We start from the raw sequence: 19,236 nt of genomic DNA, 5'->3' as shown, positions 1-19,236 counted from the left end.
AGTTCAAATCCACCAGGCGCTCCTTGGAAACTCTATGGGGCAGTTCTACTCTGTCCTGTAGGGCCATTGTAAGTCGGAACTGACTCGACAGCAGCGGGTTTTATAATTTCCGGTAGCGTTAGGAGAAAAAAAAAAAATAAAGGAAATAGAGTTACCAGCTGAAGAAGAGGAGGGTAGTCAGGAGAAGCCTGTCGGAGGAAGTGCCATTTGAGACAGGGAAACAGTCCTGCAGAGATCTGGGAAAGAGCAAGCACTGAGACCCAAAGCAAGAACAACCTGGCATGTCCAGAGACCAGCAAGAGGACAGTGTGATTAGGTCAGAGTTAACAAGGTAGAAGTGAAGGGGATGAGGTCAGAAATCTTAGTGGGAGCCAGATCATGGAGGACTTCATAGTTACCCAGTCTATTTCAGGCCTCCATGACTTTGCCCTGGCTGTTCCACCTGCCTGGAATACCCTTCTCATTCTTATCACCTAGGAGATTCCTATTCATCCTCCATAACTTAGTTTAATTATTACATCCTCCATAAAGCTTTCCCAGATTTTCCATAGATTATAACTAACTACCCCCACTTTCTTGTTTCTACTATGTACATATAGTGAGTGATGGTTTCACACCATCTTCCTGAATTGATCAAATTTGACTCTTCCCACTTTCTATAGGAACAGAGACTGGGATCTAGAAAGGTCACATCTCCCATGTGGCTGGCATTAGTGCTGGCTCCCTAGCTCCCAATCCAGTGCTCTGCCACTCTAGCACAATTCCCCCAGCCTGAGGCGCCAGAGACCCAGGAATGTGTTCCTGCAGCAGGGCCTCATCATGGTTTGGACTCTTCTTCCCTAACAGTCTGGGCCTCTTTCCTCAGTACTAACAGTCCATATTCATTTAAAAAGACGAAAAAGATTTCATTGTCTAATAAACATCTGGGTGATATTCAAAAACAGACAGCACTGTGTTCCTGAGCCAATTTCTATTCTAAGCACAGCCAGTAACTCACTGGCGACCTTGGACAAAAAGGAGGTAACCTTTATTCCTCTGACAGGTTCCCATTTCTCAGAACCCAGAGTCACAAGCAACACAATTTTGACAAGATTCCCCCAGGCCCAGAGCCTGCAAAAGCCCTGCAGAGATCAGAAATCCAGCCCCTCCAACATTCAACATATTTTGACACACCTATTTCAGGCAAAAGATACCAACTGGAAATATGACCTGAGATTGATCAGTCAATATAGATAAATTTTAAGTGGTTTTCTGAAGATCATTTAGCCAATGAATGGTGGGATGGGACCAGGACAAAGACCTCATAATTCCCAGTGCAGTGCTGATGACAGGTTCACCCGGTACTTTCTCTGCAAGGCATGCCCAGAAGAAAGTACACAGATCTTCCAAACAGACAAACCTCAAGCTCCCAAATACCAAGGGATTGCATTCCATAGAGTCCGGTACTGGCCTAGTGGGAGCCAATTTCCAAAAGTGTCCCTTTCTCCGTATGTGAAATAACTAGCCCAAAACAAAATACCGTAGGCATGTAGAACATCCTTACATTTGTTCAATCAATATTTAATGAATGCCTTCTGTGTCAGCTGTGGGGTGGTGATGGCTCAGTGGTAGAATTAGCACTTTCCATGTGGGAGACCAGGGTTTGATTCCCACTCAATTCGCCTCATGTCAGTGCACTCATCTGTCCATGGAGGCTTGTGTGTCAAGATGACGCTACATAGGTTTCAACATGGTTACCTAAGACAGACTAGAAAGAAAGATCTGAAGATCTACTTCCAAAAATCACCCAATGAAAACCCTATAAATCATAATGGTCCAATCTTCAACTGATCATGGGGATGGTGCAGAACTGGTCAGCACTTTGTTCCATTGTGCATGGGGTCACCAGGAGTCTGGGGCTGACTCTATGACAGCTAAAAACAATAACAGTGCATCAGGCATGGTGTTAGATGCTGTTCGAATAGCTTTGAACAAGTCATAGCGCCTATCCTCTTGGAGCTTACAGTCTAGTAGAGGAGGCAGACATCAAACAGACAACCCCACAAGTAATCATTGAAATGTAATTGGGATAGAAACAGTAAAGGAAAAACTACAGGAGCTAGGGTAGTTTATAGCTGGGTAACTGGGGACCTGATCGAGTTTAGAGGAAGTGATAAGCTAGAAGGAGAAAATAACCTTCTAGGCAGAGGAAATGGCATATACAACAACGCTGAGGCACGAAGAAGCATGGCATATGTGAAAGATTGAAAAAAGACCTTTATGAATGGAGAGCAGGGTAGAAATGTGGAGAGAGGTGAGATGAGCCTGGAAGGTTGGAGCATAGACAGAGTTTGTAAGACTAAGTAGGTCACGCTAAGGAGTTTGGGCTGTAATGCTGACTTGTACCTCCCTGGAATATCAGGCTTCCCACTCACCAGGAAATTCTTGGAGGAGCCAGGCCTAAGCCCACCTCAGATATACTCCACTCCCTGGGGCATGATGGGAAGGTGCTGATGCTCACCTGCACAAGGACAGAATATCTTTTGTTATCTTCCCTAAAACCAGGAAAAAGCAGTATCCTATTGGAGCCCTGGTGGCACAGTGGTTAACAGCTACATATACTAACCTAAAGGTCCACAGTTCAAACCCACTAGCTGTTCCTTGGAAACCCTATGGGGCAGTTCTACTCTGTCCTATAGGGTTATTGTAAGTCAGAATCGATTCGACCACAATGGGCTGGTTATGCAGTGGCTCAGCCTAGGAAAAGCCTCTAAATACACCCACTCATGATGCAAAACCCAAATGCTCCACAATCCACAGAACCAGTCAACTGAGGTCATCTTTTTTAGTACTTTCACTTTCATTTCCCAATCTCCAAACATAAAGATGTTTACCTCTTTTTGTTGTTGTGCACCATTGAGTCAATTTCAACTCAGAGTGACCCTATAGGACAGAACGGAACTGCCCTATAGGATCTCCTAGGTTGCAATCCTTATGGGAAGTGCCCTGGTGGTACAGTGGTTAAACAACCAGCTGCTAATTGAAAGGTCAGTAATTCAAACCCACCAGCCACTCCATGCAAGAAAGATGTGGCAGTCTGCTTTGGTAAAGATTACAGCCTTGGAGACCATATGGGACAGTTCTACTCTGTTCTATAGGATCACTATGAGTCAGAATCAACTCAATGGCAATGGGTTTGCTTTTGGGTTTTAATCAGATTGCCAGGTCTTTCCTTAAGCAGAGGTGCTGCTGAGTTTGAACCCTCAATCTTTCTGTTAGCATCCAAGCGCTTAAACCCTGTGACACCAGAGGTTCTCTGCTTGACCTATAATGACAATTACAGAATACTGAAGTACGAAAGAATCTTATTTATTATTATTGTTATTTCGTGGACATGTATACGTATACATATATATATACATGTGTGTGTGTGTATATAAATAAATATAAATAAGGGTGTAGCCTATTTATTTATTATAAATATCAGCTATTTATTTTGACAAGTGGAGACATCTAAAAACAAAAACATATTTTTTTCATCTATGTGTCACATCGTTTCATTACAACTTGGCAAGGTAGGATTTTTTAACCAATAATTTAGGGAGAGAAAAGATATAATTTTGAATTAAAATTATTCTTCTCTCAGAAAAGTAGAAATAAAAAATTTACCCCAACATTTTCACCACAAACAGACAGAACAGCACTGGGAACACTAGCCTAAAGCTGTGCTATTCAACACGGTGGCCCCTGGCCATGTGGGGCTAGTAAGTACTTAAAATGTAGTGAGTGGAAATTAAGACGTCCTGTAAAATATACACTACATTTCAAAGGTTTCATAAGAAAAACAATGTAAAATATACCGTTAATAATTGTATATTGATTACATGCTGAAATAATATTTTTAATATATTGAGTTGAATAAAATATTACAATTAATTTCACCTGTTTATTTTCATTTTTTAACATAGCCACTAAAAATTTATAATTTTCTTTAAATAGGTAACTACTGGACAGCACTGGCCTGAAGCAACTCTCCCATTGTGCAGATGGAGAAATTCAAAGAGAGAAACTTTAAACAAAATAAAAAAGAAAACAACAATGCTGGCAATTGGCTATGGATATGGTTGAAAGAACATCAAGTGGAACTTAAGAAAAAAGGGGTCTAAACTTGGCTCTGTTTCAACTTACTAGGTAAGCTAAAGCAAGTGGCTCCCCCTTGCTGAGCCTCAGTTTCCCCATCTCTAAAATGACGGAATTCGGTGAGGTGGAATCTGAAGTCCCTGATACCACTGACACTCTGATTCTCTTGACCTCCCACCTCTGGACAGGCCGTCATTCAGACTGCCCAGGGTTAGAGGCTAATTTTCCATCTTCAGAAGAATCCCCAGGGAAGGAGCTCTGTAGAACCCTGTGGCTGACACATGTCAGAGTGTCACAATATTGATGATGTTCCCTGAGAACACAGAGGCCACCAATCTCAAGAGCTGAATGTATAACTGTGTACCGGCAGCACTTGTCAAGCCAAAGCTGTCAATCAGTCTTGTTCTTCAGCACTGAGATCTTCTTTGATAGAATAGTCTCATGGGTAAGAAGAAAAACATTTATTGAGCATTTACTCTGTCCCCAACAGTGGGCAGAGTGCACTTTAAAATCTATTCCCTTATTCAGTCCTCAAAACTACCCTATGTGGTAGGTACTGCTATTGTTGCCCACTTTGCTGATAGGTAAAAGAGGGAAAATAACTTGCCCAGGTAATAGAGACAGTATCTGTGGGAGCCATGATTGAACAGGGCCATCCTGGCTCTTCGTTACTCTTCTCTACTACAACCTGGTAGACGCAAAAGAACATAAAATCAGAGGACCTAGACAAGCACTGGGTCTTCGCTGTGTGATGCTGGGGAAGTCACTTCACCTCTTGGGCCGGGAGAAATCACGATTATCAACTAGGATGATGACAATGAGGCCCATAATAAAATACAGATGAATGGATAAACGAACTATGGTACATATACACAATGGAATACTATGCAATGATAAAGAACAATGATGAATCTGTGAAACATCTCACAACATGGATGAATCTGTAGGGCATTATGCTGAGTGAAACAAGTCAACCACAAAAGGACAAATATTGTATGAGACCACTACTATAAAAACTCATGAAAAGGTTTACACACAAAAAGAAACAATCTTTGATGGCAATGAGGAAGGGGAGGGGTGTGAGGGAAAAAACACTAAATAGACAAGTAGTAACTTTAGTGAAGGTTTAGACCCACCCAGTGCCATCAAGTCAATTCTGACTCATAGTGACCCTATAGGACAGAGTAGAACTGCCCCATAGAGTTTCCAGGGAGTGCCTGGCGGATTCAAACTGCCGACCCTTGGGTTAGCAGCTGTAGCATTTAACTACTAAGGTTTAGACAGTACACAATATTGGGGAAGCCAGCACAATTTGTCTAATGTAATGTCATGGAAGCTCCACAGACACAGCCAAAAACCCTGTGGGACCAAATTACTGGGCTGAGAACTGTGTGCACCATGGTCTCAGGGAACACGTAGTTCAATTGGCATAACATAGTTTATAAAGGAAATGTTCTACATTCTACTTTGGTAAATAGCACCTGGGGTCTCAAAAGCTTATGAGTGGCCATATAAGATACTCCACTGGTTTCACCTCATCTGGAACAAGGGAGAATGAAGAAAACCCAAGACACAAGGGAAAGATTAGTCCAAAGGACTAATGGACCACAAGTATCACAATCTTCACCAGACTGAGTCCAGTACAACTAGATGGTGCCTGGCTACCACCAATGACTGCTCTAACAGGGATCACAATAAAGGGTCCTGGACAGAGCTGGAGAAAAACACAGAACAAGATTCTAACTCAAAAAGAAAGGCCAGGAAGGTGGAGCCAGGATGGCGGAGTACTCAGATGCTTCTGGTGATCCCTCTTACAAAAAAGACCAAAAAAAAAAAAAAAAAAGCAAGTGAAATGATTATATTTATGACAAGCTATAAGCCCTGAACATCAAAGGCAAAGTTAGAAAATTGACTGAGCAGCAGGGGGAGGGAGAGACGGTTCAGAAGCGGAGAGTAGTTGCTGCACCTGAATTGCCGGGAACCCTAAGACACCATTCCCTGGAGTGACCTCAGTGGGACTGGCAGTAGTGTTCCAGACACAGTTTCCTCAGGGAGAGACAGCAAGCTACAGAGCCTACCCAACCTCCAGAACCACAGAAGAATGGTGCTCTTGGCAAAAGATAACTACTTGCATTTGTTTTACCACGGCCCCAGTCCCCAGCTTGACTTCAGTGGTTGTCAATTTCCCTGGGCCTGAGATAGGCCCTGCTGCTTGCTCTGAGCCATTCTTCTGGCCTTGGAGAAGGAATAAATTCACAATTGGTGGAAAAGATAATCTGCCAGCTCCACTAACTGGGGAGCTCAGGACAGAAACTGCTCCCGTCCAGACAAAAAGAGTCCATGGACTTGGAAAAGCTTTCACCCCTGCATGGAACTGTGTGGGCCCATTTCAGGAGAATAGGCCCTTGTTGACAGGCTGCAACTGTTTCAGCTATGCAGTTGAGAGGTAGGCTTTTCATGTTTACACTGCTTTGCCTATTAAGCAGGTTCCTCACCTACCCACATCAGGGGCCTAAGGGCTGGTGGCTCCACACACGCCACCTAGCCACCCACAACAGGGATCAAAGGATAAGTGGTACCTCCCAGTCCTTACAACCAAAAGCATTGGGGTACCCATGGTCCATCTGCAGAACCCACCCACCTGTGTGCTCTAGGGAACAGGGACACAATTTCCTTACAGACACTTGAAGGACAGTTGTCAGCCCCTGCCTTGTTCAGAGTGTGACCCCCCTGATGCAACCAGATACCTGTACCTGCACCAATCGTCCCTGCCCCTCTAAGACTGTATGACAGGGCCTGTACCACACAGTTGATGACCAACTACCTGGATACCTGAGCTAAATACATACAAGAAAAGTGAATGGACTCCTAGGCTTATATACCTGGTGACGGCCTAGCCATCTGGTGACAGGACATTAGAGCTTCAAAGGTGAAAATAATCAAGCTAGCTCACTCAAGCAGCCTATTTGGGCATATCAAAACAAAACAAAGCAAGAAGCTAGGATACAGTAAGCAAACAAAATAAATGAATACAATAATTTATAGATGCCTCAAAGACAACAGTCAATATCAAATCACATAAAGAAGCAGGCTATAATTGCTTCAACAGCTTTCAAAACAAAGAATCAAGGAATCTTCCGGATGAAGGTGTATTCCTGGAGTTATCAGATGCAGAATACAAAAGATTAATATACAGAACTCTTCAAGACATCAGGAACGAGATCAGGAAGGAGATCAGACAAAATGCAGAACAAGCCAAGGGACATGCAAATAAAGCAGCTGAAGAAATTAAAAAAGGTTATTCAAGAACATAATGAAAAATTTAATAGGCTGCAAGAATCCATAGAGAGACAGCAATCAGAAATTCAGAAGATTAACAATAAAATTACAGATTTAGACAACTCAGTAGAAAGTCAGAGAATCAGAATTGAGAATGTGGAAGGCAGAATTAGTGAGATTGAAGATAAAATACTTGGCACCAATATATTCAAAGAAAAATTAGGTAAAAAATTTAAAAAAATGAACAAACCCTAAAAATCATGTGGCACTCTATCAAGAGGAATAACCTATGAATGATTGGAGTACCAGAACAAGGAGGATAATAGAAAATACAGAGAGAATTGTTGAAGATTTGTTGGCAGAAAACTTCCTTGATATCATGAAAGATATGTATCTAAGATGCTCATCAAACTTCACATAAGGTAGATCTTAAAAGAAAGTCACCAAGACATATTATAATCAAACTTGTCAAAACCAAAGATAAAGAGAGAATTTTAAGAGCAGCTAGGGATAAACGAAAAGTCACCTACAAAGGAGAGTCAATGAGAATAAGCTCGGACTACTCGGCAAAAACCACACAGGCAAGAAAGCAATGGGATGACTTACATAAAGCACCGAGGGAAAAAAATTGCCAGCCAAGAATCATATATCCAGCAAAACTGTCTCTCAAATATGAAGGGGAAATTAGGACATTTCCAGATAAACAGAAGTTTAGGAAATTTGTAAAAACCAAACAAAAACTACAAGAAGTACTAAAGGGAGATCTCTGGTTAGAAAATCAATAATATCGGATATTAACCCAAGACTAGAACACAGAACAGAGCAACCAGATGTCAACCCAGACAGGGAAATCACAAAACTAAATCAAGATAAGAAAAATGCTCAAAACAGGGAAACAGCAATGTCATTATGTAAAAGAAGACAACATTAAAACAATAAAGAGGCATTAAGAAATGTAGTCAGAGATCTTTCATTTGGAGAGGAAGTCAAGGCAATATAAAGAAATAAAAGTTAGGTTTAAACTTAGAAAAACAGGGGTAAATATTAAGGTAACCACAAAAGAAACTAACAGTCCTACTCATCAAAATAAAATACAAGAAAAAAATAAGGACTTAGCAAAAACAAAATAGATGTAAATAGGAGGAAAAGACAAAATTATAAAGATAAAACTATTCAAGATAAAAAATTAAGTGGGAAAAAGCAACTGTCAACAACACAAAAAAAGACATCAAAATGACAGCACTAAATTTCATACCTATCCATAACTACACTGAATGTAAATGAGCTAAATGCATGAATAAAGAGACAGAGAGTGCCAGGATGGATAAAAAAACACGGTCCACCTATATGCTGCATACAGCAGCCAAGTATACTTTCTTTTCCAGCATGCATGGAACGTACTCTAGGATAGACCACATAATAGGTCATAAAGCAAGCCTTAACAGAATCCAAAACATCGAAATATCACAAAGTATCTTCTCTGACCATGTGTCTCTGACCATAAGGCGATAAAAATAGAAATCAATAACAGAAAAAGCAGGGAAGAGAAATCAAACACTCGGAAACTGAACAATACCCTGCTCAAAAAAGACTGGGTTATAGAAGACATTAAGGATGGAATAAAGAAATTCATAGAAACTAATGAGAATGAACACATTACCTATCAGAACCTTTGGGATACAGCGAAAGCAGTTCTCAGAGGTCAATTTATATTAATGCATACATCCAAAAAGAAGAAAGGGCCAAAATCAAAGAATTACCCCTACAACTTGAAAAAATAGAAAGAGAGCAACAAAAAAAAACTCTCAGGCATCAGAAGAAAGCAGATAATAAAAATCAGAGCAGAATTAAATGAAATAGAGAATAGAAAAAAATGGGAAGAGTTAACAAGACCAAAAGCTGGTTCTTTGAAAAAAGTAACAAAATTGATAAACCATTGGCAAAACTGACAAAAGGAAAACAGGAGAGGAAGCAAATAACCCAAATAAGAAATGATGTGGGCAATATCACAACAGACCCAACTGAAATGAAAAGAATCATATCAGATTACTATGAAAAATTGTACTCTCACAAATTTAAAAACCTAGAAGAAATGGATGAATTTCTAGAAACACTCTACCTACCTAAACTGACACAAACACAGGTAGAACAACTAAATAAACCCATAACAAAAGAAGAGATTGAAAAGGTAATTTAAAAAACTCCCCCAACCCCCCAAAAAAGCCCTGGCCCAGGTGGCTTCACTAGAGAATTCTACTAAACTTTCAGAGAGGAGTTAACACCACTACTACTAAAGGTATTTCAGAACATAGAAAAGGACAGAATACTCCCAAACTCATTCTATGAAGCCAGCATATCCTTGATAACAAAACCAGGTAAAGACACCATAAAAAGAAAAGAAAATTATAGACATATATTCCTCATGAACTTAGATGTAAAAATCCTCAACAAAATATCAAAAAAAAAAAAAAAAAATTCACCATGACTAAGTGGGATTCATACCAGCTATGCAGGGATGGTTCAACATTAGAAAAACAATCAGTGTAAACCATCAAGTAAATAAAACGAAAGACAAGAACCACATGATCTTATCAACTGATGCAGAAAAGGCATTTGACAAATTTCAACACCGATTCATGATAAAAACTCTCAGCAAAATAGGAATACAAGGAAAATTCCTCAACATAATAAAGGGCATTTATACAAAGCCAACAGCCAACATCATCCTAAATGGAGAAAGTCTGAAAGCATTCCCCTTGAGAACAGGAACCAGACCAGAATGCTCTTTATCACCACTTATTAAACACTGTGCTGGAGGTCCTAGCCAGAGCAATTAGGCTAGATAAAGAAATAAAGGGCATCCAGATTAGTAAGGAAGAAGTAAAAGCATCTCTATTTGCAGATGACATGATCTTACACACAGAAAACCCTAAGGAATCCTCCAGAAAACTACTCAAACTAACAGAAGAGTTTAGCAAAGTATCAGGATACAAGATAAACTTACAAAAATCAGTTGTATTCCTCTACACCAACAAAAAGAACATTGAAGAGGAAATAACTAAATCAATACCATTTACAATAGCCCCCAAGAAGATAAAATACCTAGGAATAAATCTTACCAGGGACCTAAAAGACCTATACAAAGAAAACTACAAGACGCTACTGCAAGAGACCTACGTAAGTGGAAAAATATGCCTTGCTCATGGATAGGAAGACTTAACATTGTAAAAATGTCTATTCTACCAAAAGCAATCTATAGATACAATGCAACTCCAATCAAATTCCAATGACATTTTTTAATGAGATGGAGAAACAAATCTCCAACTTCATATGGAAAGGAAAAAGGCCCCAGATGAGTAAAGCATTACTATAAAAGAACAAAGTGGGAGGCCTCACACTACCTGATTTTAGAACCTATTATAACACCACAGTAGTCAAAACAGCCTGGTACTGGTACTTGTGCAACAACAGATACATAGACCAATGAAACAGCATTGAGAATCCAGACATAAATCCATCGATATACGAGCAGCTAATATTTGATAAAGGCTCAAAGTCAGTTAAATGGAGAAAAGACAGTCTCTTTAACAAATGGTGCTGGTATAACTGGATATCCACCTGCAAAAAAATGAAACAAGACCCATACCTCACACCATGCACAAAAACTAACTCAAAATGGATTAAAGACCTAAATATAAAATCTAAAATGATAAAGATTATGGAAGAAAAAATAGGGACGATGTTAGGAGCCCTAATACATGGCATAAACAGTATAAAAACATTACTAACAATGCACAAACACCAGAAGAGAAACTAGATAACTGGGGAAAAAAAAAAAAAAAAAAAAACTGATACTGGGAGCTCCTAAAAATGAAACACCTATGTTCTTCCAAAGACTTCATCAAAAGAGTGAAAAGACTACCTACAGACTGGGAAAAACTTTTTAGCTATGACATTTCTGATCAATGCCTGATCTCTAAAATCTACATGATACTGCAAAAACTCAACTACAAAAAGACTAATAACCCTATTAAAAAATGGGCAAAGGATATGAACAGGCACTTCACTAAAGATGACATTCAGGTAGCTAAGAGATACATGTGGAAATGTTCACAATTATTAGCCATTAAAGAAATGCAAATCAAAACTACAATGAGATTCCAACAAGGCTGGCATTAATCCAAAAAACACAAAATAATCAATGTTGGAGAGGTTGTAGAGAAACTGGAACACTTACACACTGCTGGTGGGAATATAAAATGGTACGACCACTTTGGAAATTGATTTGGCACTTCCTTAAAAAACTAGATATAGAACTACCATAGGATCCAGCAATCCCACTCCTTGGAACAGATCCTAGAGAAATAAAAGCCTTTACACGAACAGATATATACATACCCATATTCACTGCAACAGTGTTTACAAGAGCAAAAAGATGGAAACAACCAAGGTGCCCATCAATGGATGAATGGATAAATTATGGTATATTCACATGATGGAATTCTACGCATAGATGAAGAGCAATGATGAATCCGAGAAACATTTCAGAACATGGAGGAATCTGGAAGGCATTATGCTGAGTGAAATTAGTCAGTTGCAAAAGGACAAATATTGTACGAGAGCACTATTATAAGAACTCAAGAAATAGCTTAGACAGAGAAGAAAATATTCTTTGATGGTTACAAGAGTGGGGAGGGAGAGAAGGAGAGAGGTATTCACTAATTAGGTAGTAGACAAGAACTATTTTAGGTGAAGGGAAAGACAACACACAGCACCAGAGAGGTCAGCGCAACTGGACCAAACCAAAAGCAAAGAAGTTTCCTGAATAAACCAAATGCTTTAAAGGCCAGCGTAGCAGTGGGGGAGGGGGGAAGTCTGGGGACCATGGTTTCAAAGGACATCTAGGTCAGTTGGCATAATAGAATCTATTAAGAAAACATTCGGCATCCCATTTTGGAGAGTGGGATCTGGGGTCTTAAACGCTAGCATGTGGCCACCTAAGATGCATCGAACTGTCTCAACCCACCTGGAACAAAGGAAAATGAAGAGTACCAAAGACAAGGTAATTATGAGTGGAAGAGACAGAAAGGACCACATAAACTAGAGACTACATCAGCTGAGACCAGAAGAACTAGATGGTGCCCGACTACAACCTACAACTGCCCTGACAGGGAACACAACAGAGAACCCCTGGGGGACCAGGAGAGCAGTGAGATGCAGACCTCAGATTCATGTAAAAAGATCAGACTTAATGGTCTGACTGAAACTAGAAGGACCCCTGAGGTCACGGTCCCCAGACCTTCTTTTAGCACCAGACAGGAACCATTCCCAAAGCCAACTCTTCAGACAGCGATTGGACTGGACTATAGGATAGAAAATGATACGGGTGATGAGTGAGCTTCTTGGATTAAGTAGACACATGAGACTCTGTGGGCAGCTTCTGTCTGGAGAGAAGATGAAAAGACAGAGGGGGCAGAAGCCGGCTGAATGGACACGGAAATACAGTGTGGAGAGAAGGAGTGTGCTGTCTCATTAGGGGGAGAGCAACTAGGAGTATATAGCAAAGTGTATATAAATTTTTATATGAGAGCTGACTTGATTTGTAAACTTTCACTTAAAGCACAATAAAAAAAAAACAGACTTGCTGGCCTGACAGAGGCTGGAGAAACCCTGAGAGTATGGTCCCCAGACACCCTTTTAGCTCAGTAATGAGATCACCCCTGAAGTTCACCTTCAGCCAAAGATTGTACAAAACTAGACAAAATGGGCACACCAGCCCAAGGGCAAGGACAAGAAGGCAAGAGAGGACAGGAAAGCTGGTAATGGCGAAACCAAGGTCAAGAAGGGGAGAGTGTGAACGTGTCATGGGGTTGGCAACCAATGTCACACAAAAAAAAAATGTGTATTAATTGTTTAATGAGAAACTACTTTGCTCTGTAAACCTTCTTCTAAAGTACAATAAAAAAAGAAATTAACAGAATAAAATTCATAGATTTTTTAATGAATTAAATGTGATAAATGAGGGGGGAAGGAGTGAAAATCAAAATGGTTCTCAGATTTCCATTTCGACTAAGCAATAGATGACTGATTCTTATTACTAAGGGTCACCGTTGTCACCACCACGACTTTGACTGCCCCTCTAACTCCATGACCAGAACTGCAACTGCTGTCCTTACTGCCTCAACTTTCCTCCAACCCTACTCACTTCCTACCACCACACAGTAACACTCCCTGAGCATGAATTTGTACCAGGTAGGGTACATCTGAAGGAGTCCTGGTGATGCAACAGTTAAGTGCTTCACTATTAACCAAAAGGTTAGTGGTTCAAACCCACCCAATGGCTCCATGGGAGAAAGACCTGACAATCTGCTTCCATAAAGTATACAGCCAAGGAAACCGTATGGGGCAGTTCTACTTTGTCACATGGGATCATTATGAGTCTAAACCAATTTGATGACGCCTAACAACAACAGGGGAATATTTTACAGACAAACAAATTGAGACTTGGGGAGGTTAAAAACTAGGCCACACAGCTAATAAGAAATGGACTTCCAAAGGAAGGGATTCTAAACCTCTTAATACTCATGCAAGCCTTCTTGTTACTCCTCCCCAGAGTTGAGGTCAAGAATAAGATATTCCTCCAAAGAGGAGAAATGCTGACCTGGGCTGTTAAATTCTAAGATATTAGATGGAGCACCAATCCCAGTGTAGAGCTTTCAAAATGATATTATAGATGGCAATACAAATAGGTGGACTCTTTTCCCTTTCTGCCTTATTGTGTGTAGCAAGAGTCTGGCTAATCCTCTGTGTCTCAAAAACCTAGAAAACTAAGGAATGTCTACTAGAGATTTCTTCTAAGAGAGAGTTCAGCCATGTTTCTTTTTCTCTTTTTACTCTTCCTTTTCTTCTCCCTCTAGAGCCCTAGAGCCTCACCTGTAAAAGCCCAGGCACGAGACTACGAATTTTTACACACACTCTCTCTCTATGTTACCCTTTATATGGCGTATCATATCGAAGGTAAGAGCTGAGATTTCAGTGTGGCCCTTGGGTTAAAAATAGAACAGGTCTTTCAACCTACCTTTTTTCAAAACTACTTAAACTTTTCCATTCAAGGACAGAAAAAGAAATCCTCCATAAGCCCTAACTCAGTTCACTGTAGTTCTATATCAGGCATGGGGTTGAAAATCACAGCTAATGATCAGACTATTCCCTTTGCTTTGAGTAAAACTCCTTTGGGGACCTTCTAGGGACTAGTGGCAGTCTGAGGGCAGAATTTCAATTTCTCCACATAACCAGATGCTATCATATAATCATCTAAACCTCATCAAGGATGGCGAGACTATTTTTCACATACTTTGCACATGTTATCAGGAGGGATCAGTCCCTGGAGAAGGACATCATGCTTAGTAAAGAGTCAGTGAAAAAGAGGAAGACCCTCAACAAGATGGTATGACATAGTGGCTGCAACAATGGGCTCAAGCACAACAAGTTTTGCAAGGATGGCACAGGACTGGGCAGTGTTTCATTCTGTTGTACATGGGGTTACTACGAGTCGGAGCTGACTCAATGGCACCTGACAACAACAACAACAACAACAACCTGATCATGACTTTTAATAGTGGTATTATTCACAGAGACAGAAAACATAGTAAAATGAGCAATTCCAGTGATGAATGATGATGGGAGATGACAGGAATGCAGGTAAACTTAATTTGAGATGCCAGCAGGCATCCACTGGGCAGCTGGATGAACAAGAGTTCAAGGAGACATCTGGACTGGAAATATAGATCTGGGGATCATGAGCATAGAGGTGGTGACTGGCACCATATAAGATGATGTGGTTTCACATCTTACATATAATGAAAAGATGAAAACTATAATGACATAATGCCTGAGAAAGAGTTACCTAGCCTTTCTGAACCCCATTTTTCCTATCTGTAAAATTAGGATTACAAATAGCTCCCATCACAAGGTGTTTTTAGGGCGGTGAAATTATTCTGTGGGATACTGTAATGGTGGATGCATGACATTAACCATTTTTCAAAACCCACAGGACTGTCAAGCACAAACAATGAACCCTACTGTGAACTATGGATTTTAGTTAATAATGATATATCAATATCAGTTCGTCAATTGTAGCAAATGTACCATAGGAGTGCAAGATGTTAATGATAGGAGAAAGAATTTATCAGCAGGAAGGGTTATATGAGAACTTTGTACTTTCTACAAAACATTTCTGTAAACCTAAAACTACTCTTAAAAACAAGTTTATTTTAAAAAAAATCCAAAACTCCCATCTCATAAAGTGGTTGTGAGGACTGAATGAGCTAATGCAAGTAGGCAGTCAGTAATGTCTGGTTTATACATGTGCTAAATAAATTACTGTAATTAATTTTATTATTATTCTACTGAGATGGGATGGGATGAGCTGGGGTAGAAGCTGATAAGAAGTGCAGGTAGCTGGAGGAGTCATCAAATAGGCCTCTATTTTCTCTGTGAAGCAGATGGCAAAGTCAGCTTCCAACAGTGAAGACAAGGAGGTGAGATTGGAAGCTTGAAGATAGTAGTAAAGATTGGGAAAATTTTTTCTGAGTAATAAGGGACGGTCGAAAGATCATTGAGCAGTGAAGGATAGGCAGCTGAAGTGGGCATCCAAGGTCTTGAAGAATTAAAAAATCACAACATTGTGTAATTCCCCCCCCACCAGCATCAGCAGCCCTGATGGGGTGAGCCAGGGCTAAGGCTTAGCACAGTTAACTAGATGAAGAACAAAATGGCTTGGCAGTTGAGGGCATAGGTAGGTAAATAGACTTGGTAGGATGCTCTGCCATCAACATTTCTGGAATAAGAATATAAAACTGCCAATACAACCTACAAGGAACCCTTCCATTCCCAGCCCTGTTCAGCATTTCCTTTGCCTTCACCCATCCTGATTAATGTCCTTATTTAATGCACATCATACTGTGAGGTCCCTGGATACAGAATTAGTGTTTTATATATATATATATATATATATATCTGCACATTGTCAGTGTATCCTATTTCTGGTAAAGCACATAGAGTAAGAACATGGGCTCTGGTGTCAGGTTGCTTATATTCAAATCCCAGCTCCATCACTCACAATCTGTGGGGCCTAGGCTAAATAAGATTGCTAAACCTCCGTTTCCTCACCTATAAATCAAGGGTACTATTTACTTCATAAGGAGACCCGGTGGTGCAACAATTAAGTGCTTGGCTGCTAAACAAAAGGTTGGTGGTTTGAACCCATCCAATGATTGATTCTATAGGAGAAAGACCTGGCGATCTCCTCCTGTGAAGTTTACAGCCTAGAAAACCCTACAGAGCAGTTCTATTCTGTCATATGGGGATGCTATGAGTCAAAATCAATTCAACAGTACTTAACAACAACTTACTTCATAGAAAAGCAATAAGGGTTTTTTTTTTTAATTGTGCTTTAAGTGACAGTTTACAATTCGTCAGTTTCTCATACAAAAACTTATACAGATATTCTTATGTGACCCTAATTGCTTTCCCTATAATATGACAGCACACACCTCCTCTCCATCCTGTATTTCCCATGTCCATTCAACCAGCTTCTGTCCCCCTCTGCCTTCTTGTCATGCCTCTGGACAGGAGCTGCCCACATAGTCTCATGTGTCTACTTGAGCTAAGAAGCACACTCCTCAGCAGTATCATTTTATGTCTTATAGTTCAGTCTAATCTTTGTCTGAAGAGTTGGCTTGTGGGAATAGTTTTAGTTTGGGACTAACAGAGAGTCCAGGGGCCATGCCCTCTATAGTCCCTCCAGTCTCAGTCAGATCATTAAGTCTGGTCTTTTATTAGAATTTGAGTTCCACATCCCACTTTTCTCCTGCTCCGTCAGGGATTCTCTGTTGTGTTCCCTGTCAGGAAAACCATTGGTGAGTAATAAGGTTTGAATGAAATAATTTTATATGCTTAGCATAACACCTGGCTATAACAAAGGTTTCAATAAATGTTTCTTGTTACAATAAAAAAAATTACATTAAGCCAGTGTATAGCATGTTTGGTTGGGCATTGAATCAGATCCATTCTGATGCAACTTTACAACATTAGTGGTAGAGTTCAAAGAGAAGACATGAAAAACAGGAGAGCCGCTACGAGCTGGAGACAGGTGTCCCCATTGAGCGCTGCCCAAGGAGAGGCTGTATGCCAGAGCCTCTGAGCCCAGACATCTTCTCCAACATAATTGAGAAATATGTTCTTCATGCATTCCTAATTGGTATAGAGCAGATGGCAGAGGCATTTGTTTAATGAAATATGTCCATTTGATTAAGCTGGGCCATTGGGAATTTAAAACTTCACAGTCTCTGTTGCTACCTTTCCTCCTGGGGGAGGCCAGAGCAGTTTCAGGGAATGTAACAAACCTGGATTAAAGGTTAGAGAGGGGACGATGCCAGAGGAAGAATCTAGAAACCCAAAGCTAAGCTTCTGAGTTTCTGGTTCTATCTACAATCCCATTTGTCCCTCGTGTGAGCTCTGGGCATGGGTGGAGCATAGAATCAGTCAAGTAACCAATTTGTGAGCCAACCAAATTGAACTGATTGGGGTCCCTACAACAAGCTACACGCTTTTTCCTCTGTGCCTTGCCTATGCTAATCTCTCTGGCTGAGATACCTTTCCTGTCTATATCCATATGTCTAAAGCTCACCTTTTGTTTGACGTTGTGTGTGTGTGTGTGTGTTGCATACACATATGGGCATACATGTATAATTTCTCCGGGCAAAGACTTCCCTAATTTTTCTGTTAGAAAAACATTACAAAAATTCTCAAGACACTTTATCTGAAACTCTTTAAAGATACATTATTTTCTACTTTGAATTATTTCTAATCATGTCTATACAGGACCTTCTTGAAATATGTTGATCTCCTTTTACATGGGAGAGTCACAGGGCTGGCATACTAGTAACTACCTTGGATGTTAAGCTCAGGAAGTTTATAGAGAATGAAAATAGGAAGGATATAAGAGGGGGAAAGCCCCAAATACATTTTTCCTGATTTTGTTTACCTTGTCCCTCAACCCCTGCCCAATCAGGGAGGAGAAATGATTAATCTGATTGGGAAAATCTTGAAATACTTTCTTCCCTTGGCTTCCAAGATACCACAGGTTCCTCATTTTCTTTCAGACTCACTGCCACTCTTTCTGAATCTTCCTTGCTGAATCTCTCTTCTCTTCCAAGTTTCTAAATGTTACAGTGCTCCAAGGTTCAGTCCTTCAACTTTTTATTTGCCCCTATTCTCACTTCTTACATGATTGTATCCAGTTCCACGACCTTAAACCTATCTGATAGTCCAAGATGCCAAAATCTATAAATCTAGCTCTGACTACTCCCCTGCAATACAGACACATACCTAACTACCTACTCTACATTCACATGGAGTCATACTGGGCATCTCAAATTTAACATGGCCAAAACAGAACTATTGGTTCCCCCCTCCCCGCCCCATATCACAATCAACCCATTTCTCTCAGGTCAAAAACCTAGCAATCATCCTCATTTCTCCCTTATCCTCATTCCCTTAATCCAATCCATTAGTAAGTTTTACCCAAATACATGCTGCTTCCCACATTTCTCGCCATCTCTCCTGCTAACAGCCTGGCCCCAGTCACCACTACTTCATGACTTGGCAACTGCAACTGCCTCCCTAGTGATCTCCCCCTCTCCACTCTTGGCTCCTTATTGTGTGCCCTTCGTAAAAACCAATTGCCATCGAGTCTATTCTGGCTTTTAGCAACCCTATAAGACAGAGTGAAACTGTCCATAGGGTTTCCAGGTTATAAATCTTTACGGACGCAGA

The sequence above is a fragment of the Loxodonta africana genome, chromosome 2 (genome assembly GCF_030014295.1).
Source record: "Loxodonta africana isolate mLoxAfr1 chromosome 2, mLoxAfr1.hap2, whole genome shotgun sequence".
Taxonomy (NCBI): Eukaryota; Metazoa; Chordata; class Mammalia; order Proboscidea; family Elephantidae; genus Loxodonta; species Loxodonta africana.
This window is presented reverse-complemented; position numbering follows the sequence as displayed.